Source organism: Rhipicephalus microplus, chromosome X, assembly GCF_043290135.1.
Source record: "Rhipicephalus microplus isolate Deutch F79 chromosome X, USDA_Rmic, whole genome shotgun sequence".
NCBI classification, from domain to species: Eukaryota; Metazoa; Arthropoda; class Arachnida; order Ixodida; family Ixodidae; genus Rhipicephalus; species Rhipicephalus microplus.
The window spans coordinates 362363159-362384674 of record NC_134710.1 but is presented as its reverse complement, the minus strand read 5'-3'; positions in this window follow the sequence as shown (position 1 = coordinate 362384674).

Below are 21516 nucleotides of genomic sequence, written 5' to 3'. Positions count from 1 at the left end.
TTAAAGCGGAGGGTGTAAACACGGCAGTGTTGAAAATTGCTTGTGCGTCTTGGTAGTAGACTTATAGTGGGTACGGCAAGTAGATGTTTAACAGGGGTAAACATCAAGAGGCTAGTGTGAACGATGTACAAACTCAAATTGAAGGAACTCATCAAAATTTGTGAGGAACTCGGCACTATTTTGCACCGTGCGAAACGAAAGCAAGCGATCCTTGATTTTATGATGGATGAAGGAGTGTCGGCTGAGGAAGTCGATGAGGCCTGGGTGGATATCAAAGCACGCTGCGAGGAGGCTGAAAGACGAGAAGTAGAAGTTCGCGAACGTGAAGAAGCTGAAACGCGCGAACGTCGCGAGCGTGAGGTGGCCTAGAGACAGGAGCGCCTCGATTTCAAACGAATAGAATTGACAATCCTACAGTGTTTGCAGGTGCCTAGCGTAGCTTCTCCGACAGTTCAGGTCGGTGGTTATAGAATTCGAGACCAACTTCTGCCGTTCGTAGTAGGCGAGGACATGGCGAAGTATCTCATCAAGTTTGAACACGTCTGTGAGCGAAATGCTTTGGAGCGGACTCTTTGGGCGCAGAACCTGTTAGCTCTTCTTTCCGGCGAAGTGTTCGACGTGATAACGTGCTTGTCGAGGGAAGCGTTTGAGAGCTATGACGAGGTTAAGGAAGTGCTCTTGAGACGTTATAATTTGTCACCCGAGGCTTTCAGGCAAAGGTTGCGGTATGGTAGAAAGGGGAATGAGTCACACGTTCACTTCGCGTTTCGTCTTAAAGCCGACTTAACTGAATGGCTCAAGGGCGAAGGTGTTTATGACGACCGCGATAAAGTTGTAGAATGCATTGTATTGGAGAAATTCAACCGCTGCATCAAGGAGGCTGTGAAGCTTTGGCTGCAGGACAAGCTTGGCAAACTAAAGCTAAACAAGGCAGCACAGTTAGCTGAGGAGTGTGATACTCGCCGAAAGTTGCATAGCAGGGCAGTGTGCGTTGAAAAGGATGAAAGGAAAGAGCGCTTTTTAAAGAGACCTGATCAACGGAAACCCGCTTCACAACGTAATTTCAAGATGGACCCGTCTCTTACGAAGGACACTGTAGGGGAAGGGCGAACGGAAGCGGAGAAATCTAGCGAGGTTACCTAAACAACTCACTAATACCACACGGGCGTTTGAACCACGGAAGCCGATAATCTACTACAACTGCAAAACGTAAGGTCACATCGCGATAAACTATAAGCAAAAGTTTGCTTTCGTAACTATTCGAGAATTGGAAAACAAACAGAAGCCGCTAATCTGCTACAACTGTAAAAAGGAAGGGCACATCGCGATAAACTGTAAGCAAAAGTTTGCTTTTGCAACTATCCGAGAATCGGAAAACAAACGGAAGCCGCTAATCTGCTACAACTGCAAAAAGAAAGGGCACATCGCGATAAACTGTAAGGAAAAGTTTCCTTTTGCAACTATCCGAAAATCGGAAAACATGCGGTTGTTAGAGCTGTATCTCCAAGACATTAGTGTGAAATGTGTCGAGCACTTCGAGATTCAGCGGCAACCATGGACGTTGTCCATCCTTCGTTGGTGTCTCCGGATGACTTTACAGGAGAATGCGCGTGGATCAAACAAGTCGCCGAGGAGCAGAGTGCTTGCTTTTCTATCGCTACAGTTGTCATTGAAGGCCTGTTCGGTAAGTTTCGCACCGAAGCGGCTGTGTCTGCCGCGCTTCCCAAACGTTTTCCTTATCCATTTTCTAATAACTCAGAGCAGCTTCTCAAAGAGCGGGTAAATCGTTCGTCTCCAACTTAGCTTACATGGCCCTCACGTGATCACCAGGGCGGAAGATTTCGCAGGAGCTTGATCATGTTCAATTTGGTGAAGCACCAAGCTCAAAAACTGCTCATCTGTGTGACCTTGGCTGCGAGTCGACCGAACCTCAGACAAATAAAAAAAAATTCTTCGTGTGAGTCACTCGAGCGGCCCGTCGCCGAAGTGACTGGCACGGTCTGTGTCGGCAGAGGAGACGACATGGCGCCATTGAGTCAGAGCGAGAGGTGCGCAACGCTCTGGCCTGTAGAGGAAAGTTGGAGTGAGCAGTCAAAGGTTGATCGAGAAACGCTCATTTGAGAGCCGCGTGAGGACCTCTCGATCAAAGCGCTAATGGAAAGCGTAAACATGGAGAAAAAAGAAAAAGAATGTTTCCTTTTCTGAAAAAGCATGGCTCCTGTATCGGAGTAACACAAATGCGCAAGGTCGCAAGTATGAGCAGCTCTTGGTGCCACAAAATTATTGTCGCCAACTATTGGAACTGGCACATAAAAACGTGTGGGCAGGGCATCTCGGCATAAAAAAAGACCAAGGCTAGAGTTTCCCTTGAGTTTTATTGACCGAAATTCTGGAAGGATATCGAAGACTTTGTACGCTCATTTGACACTTGTCAGAGAACAGTAAATCCACGGACAAGTGGAAGGCACCCATGAAGCTTGCACCAATTATCGCAGAACCTTTTCGGCGCCTGGTAGTTGATATCGCTGGGCCATTGCCAGAGTCAATTCAAGGTTGTCGGTGCATCCTGGCGGCCCTGTGTGTAGCCACAATATTTTCTGAAGCGATACCACATAAGGAGCTCAATTCCCCTTATGTCGTGGATGCACTGCTACCTATATTTGCACGCGTTGGATTTCCTTCTGTAATTCACTGCGACAATGGTAGTGTCTTCGCCAGCTGCCTTACCTCTATCTTTTTGGATAAATGTGGAATAAAAGCAGTGCACAGCTCGATTCATCACCCGCCATCTAATCCGGTGGAGCGTATGCTTACCGTTCTGAAACGGATACTGAGAGCTCTTTGCTACGAGCAAAAATGCGACTGGGAAGCCCGTATTCCTCCCACTATGTTCTCTTTGAGATCAGCTCTTCATGAGAGCACTGGTTTCAGTCCTGCAGAGCGTGTGTATGGCAGGAGTTTGAGAACACCATTGCGAATGCTACGCGAGTCCTGGGATGGATTCGATGAAGACCCTAATGTAGTTGCGTATGCTCTAGACCTCCTTCAGAGGCTTGGACAAACGAAAGTTCTTGTGGAAAGCCACATGAAGGTTGCACAAGTGTTGTCGAAGGTGTACTACGAAAAATTGGCGAAGAAGCGCGCTTTTGAAGTAGGTAATCAGGTAATGCTGTTACAGCCACCCAAAAAGAACAAGCTTGAGGTTCATTAGGAAGGGCCCGCCAAAGTATTACCGAAGCTTTCTGATACTATGTAGTGAAATTGGGAAGGCGGCCATACCTTCAACATCACCTTCAAACCATGCCTTCAACGTCAAGCGGTCGTAAATCTGCTGTTGAATGCTTCAGAGGAAGAGGGAGCAAAATTTTGATTTCTAGTTATGTAATCAAAGGGGGATCGAAACTGATCTTGCAGCAGTTGAACCACAGCCTAGGTTAAGTGAAGTTCAGAAAGAGGACCTGAGAAGGATTGTTTCCGAGTTTGAAGACGTGTTTTCGGGCCGTCTCGGAAACACGACGGGGGTTGAACATGATATCGAGCTACCTTGTGAGGAGCCAATTCGTAGCAAGCCGTATCGTTGTTGCCCTGTGAAAAAGCAGATCATGAAAGAGGACATCGCTAAAATGCTGGAGTTAGGAGTCATAGTACCGGGCGAGAGTGGCTATACATTCTCATTATTGGTTCAAATGCACGGAAAAGATCCGAAGCCATGCATTGGTTATCGGTGTCTTAACTCTATAGCTCGAGACCAAACTTACCCGATACCAAACCTAGAGGAAAGGGTAGAACCTGTGTCACAGTCCAGCTATATTTCCACGTTAGACCTCGTGCGAGGGTATTGCTAAGTCCCCTTATGGAGTGTGCTAGCCGCTATGCCACATTCGTTTCTCCATTTGGATCGTATCGTCCACTTAAGCTGACCTTTGGATTGAAAAATGCGCCCTTTTGTTTTTCAGGCTTTATGGACCCCGTTCTTAAAGGCCTCTCTGAGTTTGCTCTGCCGTATCTTGACGATGTCGCCATCTTCTCAAACAGCTGGGAAGAAGATGCCGAGCATTTACGCGTCGGGCTGAAAAGGTTGAAAGACACTGGTCTTACCGTGAAACCTATTGAATGTCACCCAGGGTGCGGCGAGGTGTTTTACCAAGGACACGTTTTGAGGCGTGGCCGGTGAAGAGCTTCAGAAATTAAGGTAACCCCCGTCGTAAACTATCCAAGACCAACCACAAAATTTGAGATAAGGGCATTCTTGGGGTTAGCTGGACACTATGAGCATTACGCGCAAACCTACTTTAGCATTGCCAGCCCTCTAACTGACGCACTTCGAAAGTCCGAGCCAGTTAAAGTAGTATGGGACTCAGAAGAGGAGAATGCGTTTTGCCAGCTAAAACAGGCCCTAAGCGAAAAGCCTGCTCTCATGGCACCCGATTTCTCCAAGAGATTTGTGATTCAATGCGACACCAGTAATCTCGGCATGGAAGCTATAATGTGCCAGGAAGACAGTACTGGTAACGAAAGGCCATTTTTGTATTTAAGTCAATACTTCGGAGGCAGGGAAAAGGCATACAGTACCTTTGCAAAGGAATGCGCTCGCCTCGTCTGGGCCGTTCAAAAGCTAGCCTGGTATGTCTCTGGTTCAAGGTTTGTGGTCAAAACAGACCAGTGTCCTCTAACTTGGTTAATTAACATGTCGCCTAAAAGTGGCCGGTTACTGAGGCCGTGGCTTGGTACGCAGAGGCAGCAGTGGCTTGGTACGGCTGCCTGTCGGCGGCGGTTTTCTTTAGGAAGTTTCATTATCAAAATAGCCAAACTTTGGTGGGTCGCAAGCCCAGCGCTGTGCTGCGCGCACTAAAACCAACAAAGACAAGCAACCCTGAGTACCACCTCAGCGTGGCAGTGCCGCGCCAGCGGGAACCACTACACGAGAACCGTGGGGCGAGGTGGGCTACCCGCTGTTCCCTCCCTCTTAGCCGTGTGAGCATCCGACTCCACTCACACGTTGCCTGTGGCGGACCTCTAGGAGGTGGGGAGGGCATGATCCGAGGTCCCGGCTCCAACTAAGCTGGATTACGTGGGCGCGCCACCACCCATACTGTCCAGGCACCTGGATCATGGAATGGACCAGAAAATTATCTGCTAGGTGTGCAAGGACCGACTCCTTATCAGCTGCATCCACATACGCTGGATTACAGACGGACGAAAGCACCTCCTGCCAAAGCTGCCTAGTCTGTCATGTCCTGTCTCAAGGAATGCGTTCCTAATGCCAGCGCCTCTGAGTCGTCAGATTACAGGAGCTTACCAATTTCCCAGCCATTCCGGCATTGTTCTGTTCGCAAATCCATCTATGGTGTTAGCCTTCCTTGGAAACACCCTTTGGCAGAGTAGACCGGTGTCCACTCGTGTGAACTTCATTCTGTAAGGCACCTCGCCCCCAGACGCTGGGTTACAGAGGCTCGCCACCACCTCCGTCGTGGTTATAACCGGGTACCCATCAAAAGAACACACCCGCCACTATCCAATACCAACCACGAAATCTGAGATAAGGGAATTCTTGGGGCAAGCTGGATACTATCAGCATTACGCGCTATCCTACTTTAGCATTGCCAGCCCTCTAACTGAAGCACTTCGAAAGTCCGAGCCAGTTAAAGTAGTATGGGACTCAGAAAAGGAGAATGCGTTTTGCCAGCTGAAACAGGACCTAAGAGCTGCTTTCATGGCACCCAATTTCTCTAAGAGATTTGTGATTCAATGCGACGCGAGTGATCTCGGCATGGAAGCTATAATATGCCAGGAAGACAGTACTGGTAACGAAAGGCCAGTTTTGTATTTAAGTCAATAATTCAGAGGCAGGGAAAAGGCATACAGTACCTCTGCAAAGGAATGTGCTTGCCTCGTGTGGGCCGTTCAAAAGCTAGCCTGTTATGTTTCCGGTTCCAGGTATGTGGTCGAAACGGACCAGTGTCCTCTAACTTGGTTAATTAACATGTCGCCTAAAAGTGGCCGGTTATTGAGGCCGAGAATGATACTCCAACAGCACAACTTTGACGTTCGCTACAAAAAAGGAAAGCTAAACTCTAATACGGACGCATTGAACCGTGCGTTTTAGTTAGTACCTTTTACACCTTTCGGTTTCTCTCTGGTGGTTCGGGGCAAAATTTTGTCCTCATCAGGGCCTTGGCTGAGCGCTCTCGTCCAGAGTGATCTCAAGGGGCCAACATTTGTTGTATTCTATTTCATTACGTTGTTGTGCGTGTAAAAATTTGAGTTCTCATTTTAAGAGTCTTGTTTCCCACATGTGCCTCTTGATGTAAAGGGAACGAAATTCTAATATACACGTAGCTAGGTATATGTTGTACTATACTTTGGTGTTCTGTCGTGTGACCGAGGGGACTTTCTTGTGTCGTGTGTTGTCTGTTTTCAAACCGTTTTTGACAAATTGCAGAACCACCGACAAGTGCTGAGACTAAAAATTGTCAGAAGAGACGAGCGAAGCTGACCGGCAAGTTGTGGCGACAAGCAAGTGGAGCAGGATTCTCCCCATGGCCCTGAGGTGAACCTGGAGGAACCTGGGGAACGAGCGCGCCCAACATTCGAGCCACGTGGAAGCAGCTCGTCTATCCAGCGTATTGTCTGGCGGTGGGGGAGCTGTTACGCCTGCAAGTCCACACCGAACGTCAATGCCTCTGCAAAAGGCAATCTGTGTCAAGGCCAGCAATCGAGCCCGCCTGACGCGATCATCTCAACGACGTCATCAAGCGGCGGCGCCGGTCTGTCACGCTACGCACCTCGAGCTCCCTCAGCCCGCGAGCTGGTTGAAGTTATCAGCACCTTCCAGTCTGGCGAGTATTACGCAATGCGTGGCAAGAACCCTCGTCCTTGGTGCAACCACGCGCAGCGGTGGGCCCCATTGAAGGATTCCGACATCACGGCCAGCGGCGCTCCTGGTTGGACATTTGGTTACTCAAAGGATCCACCCAGTGCCTACAAAAAAAAAGCCCTGCGGCGCGTCGCCAGCAGTAGACCTATATGTCAGAGAAGACATTTCGGCTCTTCGAGTGCCTAAGCTGTCGGCCCCAGTGCCGAATTTGTAACGCCTCTATTTATTATCTGTACATAAACCTTGCCTTAACTCAGCGTCGTCTCGTCCACTCTGCGGACGCGACGATGGTGCTCTGCGCAGAAGCAGTCGCAAGCTCAGTAACACACGCTACCAAACGGCTGGTGACTGTGTCGATGAAGTTAGGAGCAGTGGTGCCTTCTGTACCGTGTTGGCATCTCGTCTTCGTAACAATGTATACTTCCTCTGAGCGTGGCACCATGCTCAGTGGCAGGGGCTTCTGAACAGGGGGTAGGGGGGTCAGTGAGGCCGTCACCCTCACAGTTTAGAAACCTAGGGGGGGCACCAACAGCTGCTGCAAGCTCTTTTCCTCGTTTTCTCGCCAGAGCAATAACAGGTATATATAATAACGCCCCTATATGTACCTATAAATACATATATGTCTGCCCACAAAAGGCACCCCCACACTTCAGATATACTTCGCGAGCCCCTCCTCAGTGGAGTGCGAGCTTGCACAGTAGCAACATTAACGTGCGTTGTGAGCAAACGATATTGAAAAATAATACTCCATCTCCTGGTAAAGGGATGCATGTGTGGACGCAAAGCAGTGTGTAGTTGGTGAACGGCACCACAGGAACTTGTCTACGTTGCGTTAAGCAGGTGCATCACCATTCAGAACCTCTACTGGCAAACGCTGCCGGTGTCCGTAGCTTGATGCCTGTGACCACTGCCATGAACGCTGCCAGTGATCATGACTATAGCACTACTAAACAGCCGGTCTCTCAATGCACATGGCAGACACATTGAACGAGATCTCGTACTAACCCAAGCAGACGTGCTTCGTCAGCTGGAAACGGGGAACGCCACAATACCGATGATTAGTGCCGATGTTACAAAGAAAGCATACGCGCTCTTTCTCATGACAACGCGCAATGCATTTCCATAGGGAGCTATGAGAGGAGAGAGGGAGGATGCGTATGCGCAGTGGAGATGTGGACGCCGCACTGCTGAGCGAGCATTTCGTTACCTTCGCCAGCGACTTGTGAGAGGAAGTGGGGAGCGTAAAAGAGGAATGGAAGGAAGAGGAAACGCGCATACGCGCATGTACAGTAAGGGTGGTCACGCCACACACTGGACTTAACACTGCCATAAGCTGCTTGGAATCTGAAAAGTAGTGAGGGGAGAAAATAATGAATTATACGACGGGTGTTGACGTAGCTCCTCTACCCTGTATCATCCCTTGCAGCACGCTAATGGGGAAAAAAGAGGAGAAAAGCGCTGAAATCACGCGACAGAATCCCGTAACTCTATTCGTACACGACAAATTCGCAAAACATTTTCCGGCTACAGTTTGTGAGGTAATGAACTTCAATAATGAGGCAAATTTATAATATTTGGACAACTGTTTGGCGGCTGCTTTAATGAGAGTGTATCGTTTTTCACGACCAGGCAACATTTCCTATAGTTCATATTTATTTCACCGACGTGCGCATTGAAACGATGTCCATGTAATGAGAGTGGAACAGGGATCAGGCACATTCGTTCGTTCTTGCCGCATTCATGATAGCGGAGTGGGACGCCAGTTTTTACTCGCCCCCTTTTTCTCTCTCATGTCCGCCGCTCTTTTCAGAGCAAGCAGGATAGCACACTGCTTTGATGATAGACCGCGTGACCAGGCTTCGGAGCTGAGACAAAGAAAGGGGAAGTTCCTGTCGCGTGTTCAGAGTACTTGTCTGGGCTTGCGCTAACTAAGCGAAATGAAGCCGCGGTTTTCATCAGGGTTTCAACGATCCGAAAGCAATGACACTTAATGCAGAACATGAGGAGGACGCGCGCGTCGCGCGTGGCCAGGCGGATATACGTCTAGGTGGCTCTGCCTAAGAGTTTCCTGTATGCCACTTAGCAGAGAGCGTTTTTGAGAGGCCTTTTAGAGCAGCCTAATTAGGCTTCTTGAATAAAGGACCCTGCCTTGTGTCTTAACGTCGGCGGATCAAAATGACAGTTATCTCAAGGAGTCAATGAAATGGCGTCACTGCTGCTATGTTCCAAAAGTTTCAAAAGTTCCAAATACGTTTCAAAAGTTAAGGAAAGAGCACTTTAAATATATCTGAAAGAAATAATTAAGGTATTTTCTTTCTGTATTAAAACAGCTATAGGGTGTTCTTCACAGAACTGCCAGACAACAACAAAAACTAGAACACTCAAGAGAAAACTCAAGCTTTCTAGACAATGAAGTAGGAAGAGTTGCGTAGGAAGCCAAACACAGTACGTGCTTTATTATCCTAATAAACTGCCTAAATAGGATCATTAAACTATTTATCAGTGATCTGAGATGGCTGCAAACTACTGCAGCTACAACGTATCAATTGAAGGTTTGTAGCTGCAGAGGAGGTGATTTTACATTGATGCACTAACACTAGGCTCTCAGAAACACCAAAGTTTATTTTTTCTGCAAATATTCAAATAATTTACGTGACCCAGCTTTCGCGTATCAACAGGCTCTCTGAAAAAAGTCAGCAGAATCTTTTAGAGATGATTAGCACAAGCGATACATTTGTGCTCACTGCATTCCAGTCTTTTCCTTTTTGTCGTCAAGTGAAGCCTAAAAAACAAAAAAAAGATATTGGGAGGAAGACATCACAACTTAGGTCTATATTTTCAAGCTTGGTCAAGGGTTACCAACAGACGTCTGAGATTTGCGAGTTGAATGTGACAGTGAATTTTAAAAAAACTTCTTGCACTTTTGAGAATCGACCAAAAAAACAGGACATACGAACATTCGAGAAGATTAGGATGTAGTATTCTGTAAGTGATCCGAAACCACAAATTACAAGTATAATAAAACTCACGGTTTTGTTCTGTTTCAATTAACTGTTATTCCTCTTATTTATTGAAGAACTAACATTGCACAGCACTTTAAGTTGTATGTGCTCATTACTGTTACTTTATGCGTCGGTTTTCTGTCATTCTGTTTAATTACTATTTGGAATTTGCTGGCCCAACTTTGTATAAACTGCTCATGTGAACATACTGCAACCTAATCCCTTTTAGAATGCCTCCAATAAGGTATACCAGTTGAAGTTATAAATAATTAGTTAATAAAAATTATTACTAGGATAGTTATTATATAGTAACAGTTGGTTATTTTAATAAAAAAAATTTGCAAATTTTGACTACTGGGGCTCTTTACCGTGCACATAGATCTAAGCACACGCTTTCTTTTTACGTTTATTCATTACAAATGCAGTTACTATGTGACGGAGAGGATATAATAAATAATCACAGCATACACGACAAGTATGTCATAACGTGCAATTGATGTTTGTCATGCACTCATGTCATGCTGTGCCACATTGATAGATAGGTAGATAGATAGATAGCTAGATAGATAGATAGATAGATAGATAGATAGATAGATAGATAGATAGATAGATAGATAGATAGATAGATAGATAGATAGATAGATAGATAGATAGATAGATAGATAGATAGATAGATAGATAGATAGATAGATAGATAGATAGATAGATAGATAGATAGATAGAGAGAGAGAGAGACAGGCAGACGGACAGACAGACAGGCAGACAGACAGGCAGACAGAAGAATAAAAGTGCCCTAGCTTGCCAAGAAATGCTTTGATTTATTTGTAGAAGGTATGTCGAATGGCATCGACCATGTAGTGCCTCTGTAGAAAACTGCGAGCTGTAACCAATGTTTTTGATGAATGCGATATATCGAAGTGTCTTTACCTCTCAGGTTAGTGCGAAAATTGCGCGAGCTCTCCTAAGAAGCACCCAGGACTCCTATCTACTCATTGTCATAATAACTATCAGTCTCCTCTTGATTCGGGTTTTACTGACGCCTACTCCGACGTTCGCGTTCCGAAGCAAAGTTATTCATACACCATTTCAATATTGAGTGATATCGAAGGTGCATATTTCGTAAGGGGGTGCCTGGACATACCCCTAGCGAACTCCTGCAAATAATTCATGGATAAATAATCCGATGTTCAAATGGAAACCGGTATCGCTGTGGACTACTCTATAATGAAGGAGGTTAAGAGTGTTTTTAAAAGATAAATCGCTTTTCAGAATAATGACCTAACTTATGAGAGCGCCCCTAACCACTCCTTATACGAAGATATTATATCAAAACGCCCACCAAGAGCACAGTTACGTTTAATAGTGGTATAAAAAGCATTGACAAAAAGGTTGGTAGAGATAAGTTTTGGCTAAGAGACTTATGAGTCGACTCATTCGGAGTTACTCGGGCTCAGATAGCCGCCAGTATCAGTATGAGTGAGTACAGATCAGTGATGAGATTGAAAGTGCGCGTGTGCGACTTTTCTAGCTCGGCCGTGGACAGACAGAGGGCTTTCATCTAAAGGCTGGTGCACACCGGCGACTAACAGCGGTCGCGCGATCATTTGCGACTGGTCGCAAACAGTCGCGAACGGTCGCAAACGGTCGCAAAGTGACTGCTTTGGCTGGTCGCTTCCTGACCGATTTTTCAGTCGCGCGACTGCACTCGCAAAGCTGCTGGAACCAATCAGCGATGCTCAATTTTGTTTTTCAGTTTTTTCATTGCGCTGGCTTCCTGCCTCCAGATACAAACGAGTGCGTTCCTCTGGGTCTGTGGCACCATGGCCGGCATGAAATACTTGGCTTGGAGATGGCGGAGCGCAGCAGCTCGAGCAAAGTGTCAAATTGACGTGGCGGCATTCGCAAGAAGCTAACCACCGTCAAAAAAAGGAAAAATAAATTGTGCACTATCTTTTCCCCGTATTCAGATACGCTTTTTGTCTTGAACTTGACTTGTCAGCGCCTTCGATGCTGCGCGTTTGGAACGCGTTTGTGCTTCATGCCTTGACAACGACTTGAGACACCGCGTTCGAGACGTGTTTGTGCTGAATTGTAGGCTGCGGCAAGTCAAATTAAATTCAAGGACCGTTTCTGAATACGTACGACTCTAGGAAATACTCCTCATCGTCTCAGCGCAGCTCGGGAGGCAGGCGGCTTGCATGGCCGGCCACCTCCTGCGACCAAAAGTACGGTCACACCCACTACCGGCTTTTTTTCTTTGGAGGCATCTGTGATACCAGCGCTGACACAATGGCACAGCGCACGAGCACCATGACAGTGTCTTGTTCTTCGCTTGAATCGAACTTGACGCTGTTGGGAACGCTGTGCGAGAATGGACGAAAACAATAAATGCGACGCGCTCAGTTTGCTCCACTCACTCAGCTGGTGGCGATCAGCTGATTGGATTGGATAAACTTTTATTTGGTCCTCCAATCGGCGCCGGTATCCAGAGTTCTCGCTGATAACGGGATCCGGGAGCGACTCTGTGCTTTTGCGAATTCAGGTCGCTCGCATGCAGCCTCTGCCGGTGTGAACATCAGTCGCTTTTGGTCGCCAGTCGCGAATGGTCGCGCGACCGCTGCTAGTCACCGGCGTGCACCAGCCTTAACACGCAATCGTCCGCAGTTGCCTTCTGACGAAATAAAGCTTTACCATCTATCCACAAAAGTCTAGATGAGTCCAGTCAAAGAAAAGTTTTTTGAGGGTGAGTCCTAGGGACTCCGGCTCATTAAACATTCGGTGAATTTGAGCCCATGTAAGTTCGAAGTGCAACATACACTTCATGAGGAAGTGTAAATGAGAGCTGCGAAATTTTTGCTGACCTCAGCCTCAGCCTGTTTATTTATTTATTTATTTATTTATTTATTTATTTATGACATATTGCAGGCCCAAGTAAGGGGTGAAGCTAGAGGGGCATAGAAAAAACTAAGTACAAATTATAAAGAAAGGGCAGCAACAGTTATCTATGAAAAGAAACAAGAAGGGCTGTACAAAAGTTGGCATACAAACAAAAGCATATAAACTTCTATGCAATGAAAAAGGAAGAAAAAAACAATAAAAAACAGACGCAACACATTTATTGGTTGCGGAACGGCGTTGAAATTGAACAGATTCTCAAAAGTTGTTCAAGCGCGTTATTTTTTGCGAAAAAAATAAATACTTATAGAAATTAGTTTTATTGTTATAAGGCGGGAAGAATTCGGCATGGCGATGCCTTAGACGTGCTTCACGTGGATTTATAAAAGGCTGTGGGTTAAGGGATATATGGTTAATTTTCAGTAACCACATGAATTTAAGTCTGGGAATTTTCCGCCATAGTTGGAACATTCAAATGCTATTAGGTAGCATTAAAGTTGTTGGGGAGTCACTTGAACGGTATCTGTAAAAAATGAATCTAACGTTCTTGCGTTGTGTCATTTCTAATGCGTCAGTGTTACGTTTGATGTAAGGAAGCCACACAATGCATGTATATTCCAATTTTGGACAAATAAGCGAGTTGTAATCTGTTGGATTAGGGTTGCGGGAAGCCTGTTTTGTTTATGCCTTACAAAGCGAAACTTACGAAAAGCTGACTTAGAGATGTTTGAAACATGCGTATTGCAGGATAACTTGTTAGGTATAGTAACACCATGGTACTTATATTCAGTAACTGCTGTCAGAGGTTTGGAAACGATGTTATAGAAAAAGAATGATATTTTAACTTTTAGTGACTTGCATGAAGACTGAATTTTTTGCGTTTATTTCATTATCTGTTTGCGACACCAAGACACTGTGTTTTGAACCTTAGAACTGAGTGCCACTTGGTTGTCTCTCCCAGTTATTTTATTTAACACCACACAACCATCGGCGAACAATATGATATGTACAGGCTCTATAATTATGTTGTTACGTCATTAGCGTAAAATGAAATAGCAAGGGCCCTCATATACTGCCCTGTAGGACACGTGAAAAACTGTCAGGAATAACAAAATGCTTACGGTTAGCTAGATAGGTACTAATCCTGATATTCATATATGATGCGACCTTTATTATTTTGAGTTTTTTATAGTTATACTGTGAAACAAGATAAAACTTTTTCCAAAATCTAGAAAACTACATCAATTTACTAAGCTTTGTCATGGACAGGTGCAAACTTGTGAATGGTAGTAGTTAGTTACGTAATCGTAGAAAAGCCTGTACGAAAGCCATGCCGGTAGCCAGAAAAAATGTTTCATCAAAGAGGAATTTGTTGAACTTGTTGGCTATATATAGTTCAAGTAGCTTGCATGAAAACCTTGTTAGTGAAATGGGACGATACTTTGTTAAAAGTGTTGCATTTTCTTTATTTGGCACATGAACGACATAAGCTCTCAACCAGTAGTTAGGAAGAACTTCTGAAGATAAATGTTCATGAAAAATGACAGCTAGAAAATGGGACAACTTTTCTGCATGTCTGTGCAGAAAATCTTTTTATCATGTCTGTAGTTGTCTTTATCTTGCCTGTATATGTCTTTTTCCGCTAGAATAAGAAAGAAAAAGGAGAGGCAAAAAGTATGCAGGTACACCAGTTCAGAATAACTGGTACCTTACCCTATGCATGGTAAAGAATGACACATAATGAAAGGTTAAGGTTTAAATAGAGACAGGAAGCACATACACAGCTTACAAGCTTGACTCGGCGACTAACGCAGTGAGTAACTCAGTCACTAGGTCACTCAGTCACTGGGATCATGACAGTCGCTCTTGTACGGTGCGAGGCATCACTTGAAGTTTACGGCCGCTTGTGCAAGTACGTTGTCTCAAAAAAGCGGAAGATTTCTTGAACTAGCATAATCGTGAAGCAGCATAAACAGTTGTATACGCCTACCTGCATCACCAAACCTGAGAGCATGCATCGCTCTCAGCTTTGGTGATTTCTCAAGGCGATATTCTAATATGGTTTCTGCCAAAATTTGACTATTGTGAATGTCAGCTACAGCTATTGCCAAGGATCGTCTTTGCTCATCATTGCAAAGACAATGTCACAAGACATGCTTGAGGATCTCTTTGTCAACGACAGTCATTTAAAAAATGTTGTCAGACATTACTATGCAAAATAAAATTAGCATTTGTCTGCACAGCAAAGGGACCCCTCTTCGGTGAAGTTCGGAGGGTATGCGATAACGTTGTGAGGAGTTCAGGTGGGGCTACCGATTGTTTTGGTGATTTAGCGAGCTTTATACGGAAATATTGATATCTGTTGCAAGCACTCTCAGAATTTTAGCAGCAATAAATTAGGGCATCTTCACAATAATGTCATCTTCCTGCCCCATAAGTTCTGCGCAGAATCATGGGGCTTAGTAGCGTTGATAAGCCTGTTTAAGTACTTCAATATCTGCACACTATATGCAACGTTGTTTCATAAGGCAGTGATGTGATTGTTTATAAACTGTGGAGATAGACTGTAGATTGTGTTTAAACCGCTTCTCATCTTTATTTAGGCGGGTTGGACGAGTTCGTGTACACGTTGCGAGACCCAAACTTTCAAAAATGGAGGTTATTCAGTAAATCTCTTCAACAAAGAATCTCACCTTTGTGAAATTAACACACTCTACCTATTTACTCTGTATTCTTGCTTCTTTTTGTGACGCTCACTCGTTCGCGGGAAAATACGACAATAAAGGAATGTTTTCAACCACTAAGTTTAGCCTTGTCTTACGAGCAGGTCAGAAAAGGCTGCTTTTTTGTTTTTTTCTTTGAAACGGTAAAGTCTCTATCTAGACTCACACAAATATGTATTTTCTTAATTGCACCGTGGTCCCTTCCTTTTATAGGCTTACACGTATCGGTCACATGTTTTTTTGAGGCAGTTGAAGTTTGTCCTTATCGCTCTTAGCAGACTTTTTTTTAGACCTAGGCAGTAAACTAGAGGGTTCCATGGCGCCTCTTCATTATCGCTCAAAGACCAGTTGTATACGCCTACCTGCATCCCGCATTATTCGCGCTTCTACCACCTTGAGATTATCTTTTCTCCTAAACTTGGTGCTGTATCCTTTTGTCGACCAAACCACGGTGAATACGGCTGGATTTTCTTCACACTTCACACTCAGCTTGTCTAGGTGCTTGTAACTATGGCTTTCCTTTATTTGTGAATATATCAAAACATTAGCGCACTCACGCGGGCTGGTTGTACCTGGTTTTCAAGACGACGATGTGAACGCGGTTTGTGTGTCCCGTCTGATGTCGCTCTCCGTCTCGAAAGCACTTTTGCATTGTCGAAGGTTCCACATTGTCGATTATATTTGCGAATAATTCTAGCCAATATGCCACCTATTGCGAATGGACGAAACAGCCTGTTGAGATTCATGCCAAGACGAAACATACTGTCGCACGCGCAGATGCATTGGCGCCAGATGGCCTCATCTTCAGTAAAAAAAAAATAGAACTTCCAAGAAGTTTTGCGGCGTGCCGCAATGTGCATAGGCGAGCTGGAAAGATGAAACAGTGTCTTTTCACAAGTTTACCTCTATTTTAGGTACTGGTGAAGAAAAATTGCGTGGATATCTAACCTTCACATCGGCAAATAAGTGACTCCGATGATGGCTGTTTGTTCACGACACTTTACGAGAAGTGATTTCTTTTTTCAAGGTGGGAGTATAGGGGTGTGTCGCAGCGCTGCATATCCGCTCCTCTATTAGAATTGTACCTACTAAACTTGAAAGACTTGAATGACAGAGCTTGAATGAATGAGAACTGTGGTAGAGTTATTGTGAGTGTGCCTATGGCGTAGTGTGTGTCTGAATTGCGCAATCCGTGTTTGGGCGTAGGCGGAGTAAAGTCATTCTGATCAAGAAATGTGGTTCATTTTATTTGCTGGGCGTTCGTGGAACTAGCTCGGATACAGCCCGCGAAACGAAGGACGAAAATCGCCCGTCGTCGCCCTTCGAGACACTGCAGACATAAGGGCCCCATTCTCTACAATGGGGGCGTTAGGTGCGCGGTGTCTAGAATGTACTGCATCCTGCAATCGCATCTATGTGACACTCGTATTCAAAGCTAGCCAGCAGCACATATGCTTTCAAGTGGTCATGGCATATAAATTGAATGGTGGAGGTGAAATGAGCGAGAGTTGTTAACACTTGAGAATTAACATGCTGTTGTCAACATATTCACGAAGAAATGTTTGAGTGAAATAATAATGCTCAATGCAGGTCCGTAGAGAGAAGGGGGAGGGGGCACCTAGGCTGAAATTACGATGTTTGTGTCTACTTCACCAAAAATAACTGATCAAAATAGGTGTTTAAAGTAAAATCCTGTGGTCTCCCCTCCCCCGTATAAAATATCTGGCTGCTGGGTTTGGCTCAATGTAACATTGCCGTGCATCTACAGCAGTTCACATCGGCAAGTGCGAGAAAAAAAGGTTGGCATGGTTATTATAAAAGAAACAACAAAAAAAAGTACCTAGCCCGTTCAGAATTACTGAGGGCTCTAAAAGTTTGTTCCCTAACATGTTGTTAGCTCAGGAAAAAAATAAAAAAATAAACAGAAGAATGTGGTGTTTAGACGCAGTGGCTTTCACGCGCACTGAAGATGTACAGTTTACGCCCGCCAAGCAATGCACTGCTTGTGCCTCACTCTCTTGGTACTGCACACTCAGCTTTCTTGACTTGTGAGCCTACGTCGGATAACCGTGGCTTACGTGGGATACGCAGTGATAAATGCGGGCAAGCAACACAACTTGAGCGCACAACAATTTCATGCAAAAGCTTGTGTCACCTGAGATACATAAGAAGCCCTTGGGCTCCTCTAGTCATTAAGCACGCCTATTGTCGAAGGATGAGTGCTCATCTGAAAGCGCAGCAGCAGTTACTTGTATCAGTGAATGAGCATGGTTGATACGTGCTTGCACTTTGAAGAGAGGCCTGCTGTGCAGGAGCACTGGCCATCGGCGATTTCAGGCTCCGTAAAAGCACCTCGCAGCCGCACTACGGTCTCGTGTGGGTCGAAGTTTGCGCCCGACGTCTGAACGCACAGAGCAGCAACATCCATTTCGTCGTCAAATTTGTCCTTCGCACCAACTAAAATATGGTGCTCAGCACCGAGAACTCGCTCGCTTCAACAAAACAGTGCGAATTAACGTCGTATTTTAAGAAACGCAGTATTTCTCCCAGCGATAATCAGCGTGCCTACCTCAAAGCACCCGCCATAACTGCCAGTGTTGCCTAACTGCACAGCGCCCTCTGGATTTCATTTCAGGTGCGAACTCCTTGGCTAAGGCTGTGCCTTTTAATTTGTGGAATTACTATTTATTTGATGATTCATCATTTCCAATAAGATCTGACTATTTATTTCCACTAATAGTTGGAGATCTATGGTCATTGGCGAGGCGCTGTTATGCTCGAAGTCACGGGCGCAATTCGAGCTTTTGTAGATGCATTTATCCAGCCAACTAAGGACAAATTGAAAGCACTCGTTATTCTGATAAACTCCTGAAGATGAAAACGTCGCCTGTGTAGGAAGTGCAAGTTTCCCAATGAAAGCTGTGAATAATAGTGTTTGTGAACGTTCAGCAATTTGCCGGCGCATTGCACAGTACTATAGACACCAGATAAAATTCAAATGGGCTATCGGACATTACGAATTAGATCTTTACTTCACGGTCCTTGTTCACAAGACTTTGCCAGTATTTTGTCGGTAAATACACAAAAGAAAGATACCGCAAAGAGGCAAACAATGGCACCTTCAATTCGTGGGAGTTGGTATCTGTATTTTTTGGTAGAAGCATTTAGGTGACACTAATCCACACAGAATCACCACCCAAACCACCTTTCTTTTTTACTGCTATCACAGGAGCTTTTCAAAGCATCATTTTTGAATTACTTTTTTGTCAAGCATTCCTTGGAACTACACTACACTCATGAGAGAAACGGCTGCTCCCGTATCGGCTGAAGGTATGGTATGAACTGCATTAATAAGCATAACAACCTTCTTCGTTAGCATGAAGATATTCAGAGGTGTCTAGTTTTACAGCATAAATTTTCCAGCGACGTTACCTTCAAAGGCCACGCTGGATGTTTACGAAGAGAAAGTACGGGGGGGGGGCAGCAGAGCATGGCTGAGATGGTGACGTCCTAAGCCATCTGCAGGATTAAGGTGCTGGGAAAGCTTGTGGTTATGTGCGTGAACTATCGGCAACAAAATAACGGTAGCATTTCGGTTCCGTTTTTCTGTAAAGTAACACACCGAAATTAGGTCACGCTTTTCCTTTCTCAAAAGTGGCATACTAAAGTAGAGTTGTCTGAAGGAAATCAGGCATATCGATATGTAAAAAGGGGTTTATTTTCAATACGCCGCAGGCCTATTCAGTAATTTATTGATTCATTGATTGATTAATTGATTGATTGATTGACTCTTCTAACCTGGCGCGGCACACCATAGACGATTGGGTATGAGTTGCTGCTCTTGTAAGTGGCTCCGACGAACAAGAACTCTTCGGCGTCCACTTCATCGCTCATGTTCAAACAAACTGCCGCACGTGCAGAAGTAGCCAAAAGTTGAATTCCAGCTGCTGAAGGTGTTGGTCGGCCCGTGGTTCTACTTAGTAGTCTCAAGGTAGAGGTTCTTCAGCTTGTCATTCTTTCTGTTACATAGCTCATCTATTTCAACGTTATTTCATAGTTGTCGTGTCATGCTGGCCTCTTGGTACAGGATCTGTGTTTTGTCACCCTTTCTTTTACGGAGCTTCTCTATCTGAACAATATTTGATTGTTGTCGAGCATTGTGGGTCTCTTAAAGAAAAATTACGTCTCCTTCCATGATTTTGTAAGGCTGAGCAACTTATTTGAGGAGTGACTTCGTTTTCAACCCTAAGAAGTATCGGTAAATGAGAAGCACTTATTAGCAAACTTCGGCGAGTTTAACCTTATCTATCTATCTATCTATCTATCTATCTATCTATCTATCTATCTATCTATCTATCTATCTATCTATCTATCTATCTATCTATCTATCTATCTATCTATCTATCTATCTATCTATCTATCTAACTAACCGGCTACGACTTTATGCTCTCCTGGCCGTTTGGATAAAGAGATCTATACCAAAAAAAGGTGTAGCATGACATGAGTGTATGAAGAGCATAAGCAACTAGTCAAAACTAGAGAACGGATAATAGGCGAATGCCCATTTTGTTCTTTGTGCTTCGATTGTGCCATTTTGCTATAGAAGCATGGAATAGAGGTTGAGAAGGCCTTTATGGTATTTTAATAGTGCCTCTAAATGCCTATTTTGGGTGTTCGTGCCTTAATGCCTATAGGTGCCTAGGAATGCCTATTTTCAAAACGAGAGCCTATATGAGCGCTATTCAAGCACGAATTTCGTTATCGAGTGTCGTGTGAATTCATTATTCATGTACAAAAGTCAACATTCATATTTCCAAACACTACAAGTTTCAACGAAGACAAAGCTGACATGCTGCGAGTGATTTGAGGAGTAGAATTAGAAGTTCGAAAGATGCTATTTATGCACCTCTAAGTAGAAGAACGTCTTAGAGCCTGCAGTGGAAGGAGGAGGGAAAATTAAAGATGGTGTAAGAAAATAAAAGTGACGTCAATGGCCGAGGACGTGGTGACCACCTTCTACAGACAGCTGTCCAGTGCCCTGAGGGAACTGAAGAACCACCCTGAAAACCTGGGTGTTGCGGTTGCAAAGCAATATCAGCTTATTATGGGAAGCCGCTGGTAGCAGGCGAACGAATGAAAAACCATTCAGGGCCACTCATGGAATGTTCTTGTTGATTGATTGGTGGCGAAGGTCGCCAAAATGTTATACTTTATACAGCGAAGCCGGATTCAAGCGCCGGCATGTTTACAATAAACGGTGTATTTACCCTATGCTTGAATACGTTTGTTACGCATGAACTTCGTTATGCTCTTCATCAGAACGAAGTTCTGATGAAGAGCATAAGGTATGCGACGTCCGCCCACCAACGTCAACGTAAGACAGTGACGTAAAAAGAGGACTATTCTTTGCTGTACGCCACTTCCTAGATCTTGGGGCACACTTCCGCGAGAAGAGCAAGTGTCATTCATTCGAAATTGAGCGTTCTTGCGTGACATGTTTCAATCAATCAGTTTACTGCGTGTAAAATGCATAGATTTGTAGGTTATTAATATACAGGTAGGACCCCGGAGCTTGTTGAAGGGCAGTTGCAGGAGTCCGTTTCATAATGTAATTTGGTAAAGCTTAAAAGGAATGAAACCAAATGTCCAAACCTAGCGAGGGGCCATTTAGGGTGTTCACCGATAGAGGAGAAATTGGTTCTATGCGATTCAACTTGGCATCCCTCTATTCTGGGGTATCAGTGGTCTCGTTATTTGCTCCTGCGCTGCCCTTCCCAGCCACAACGAAACGAAAGAGACCCAAAAGACTGTTAATTGAATGATGAACACTTCACGCATAATACTAGACAACAAAACAAAAGACCACATACTGCGAATCGCGCGGCAAATGCATGCCTATGTTCAAAAGTTGGTGCCTTTCTGCCATCTTAAAACAAGGTAATTTTTTGCTTCTTGTCGTAGATACAAATAACCGACGCCGTTGTTTTGGAATATTTTGATTTTTGGAAAAAATTCTCGT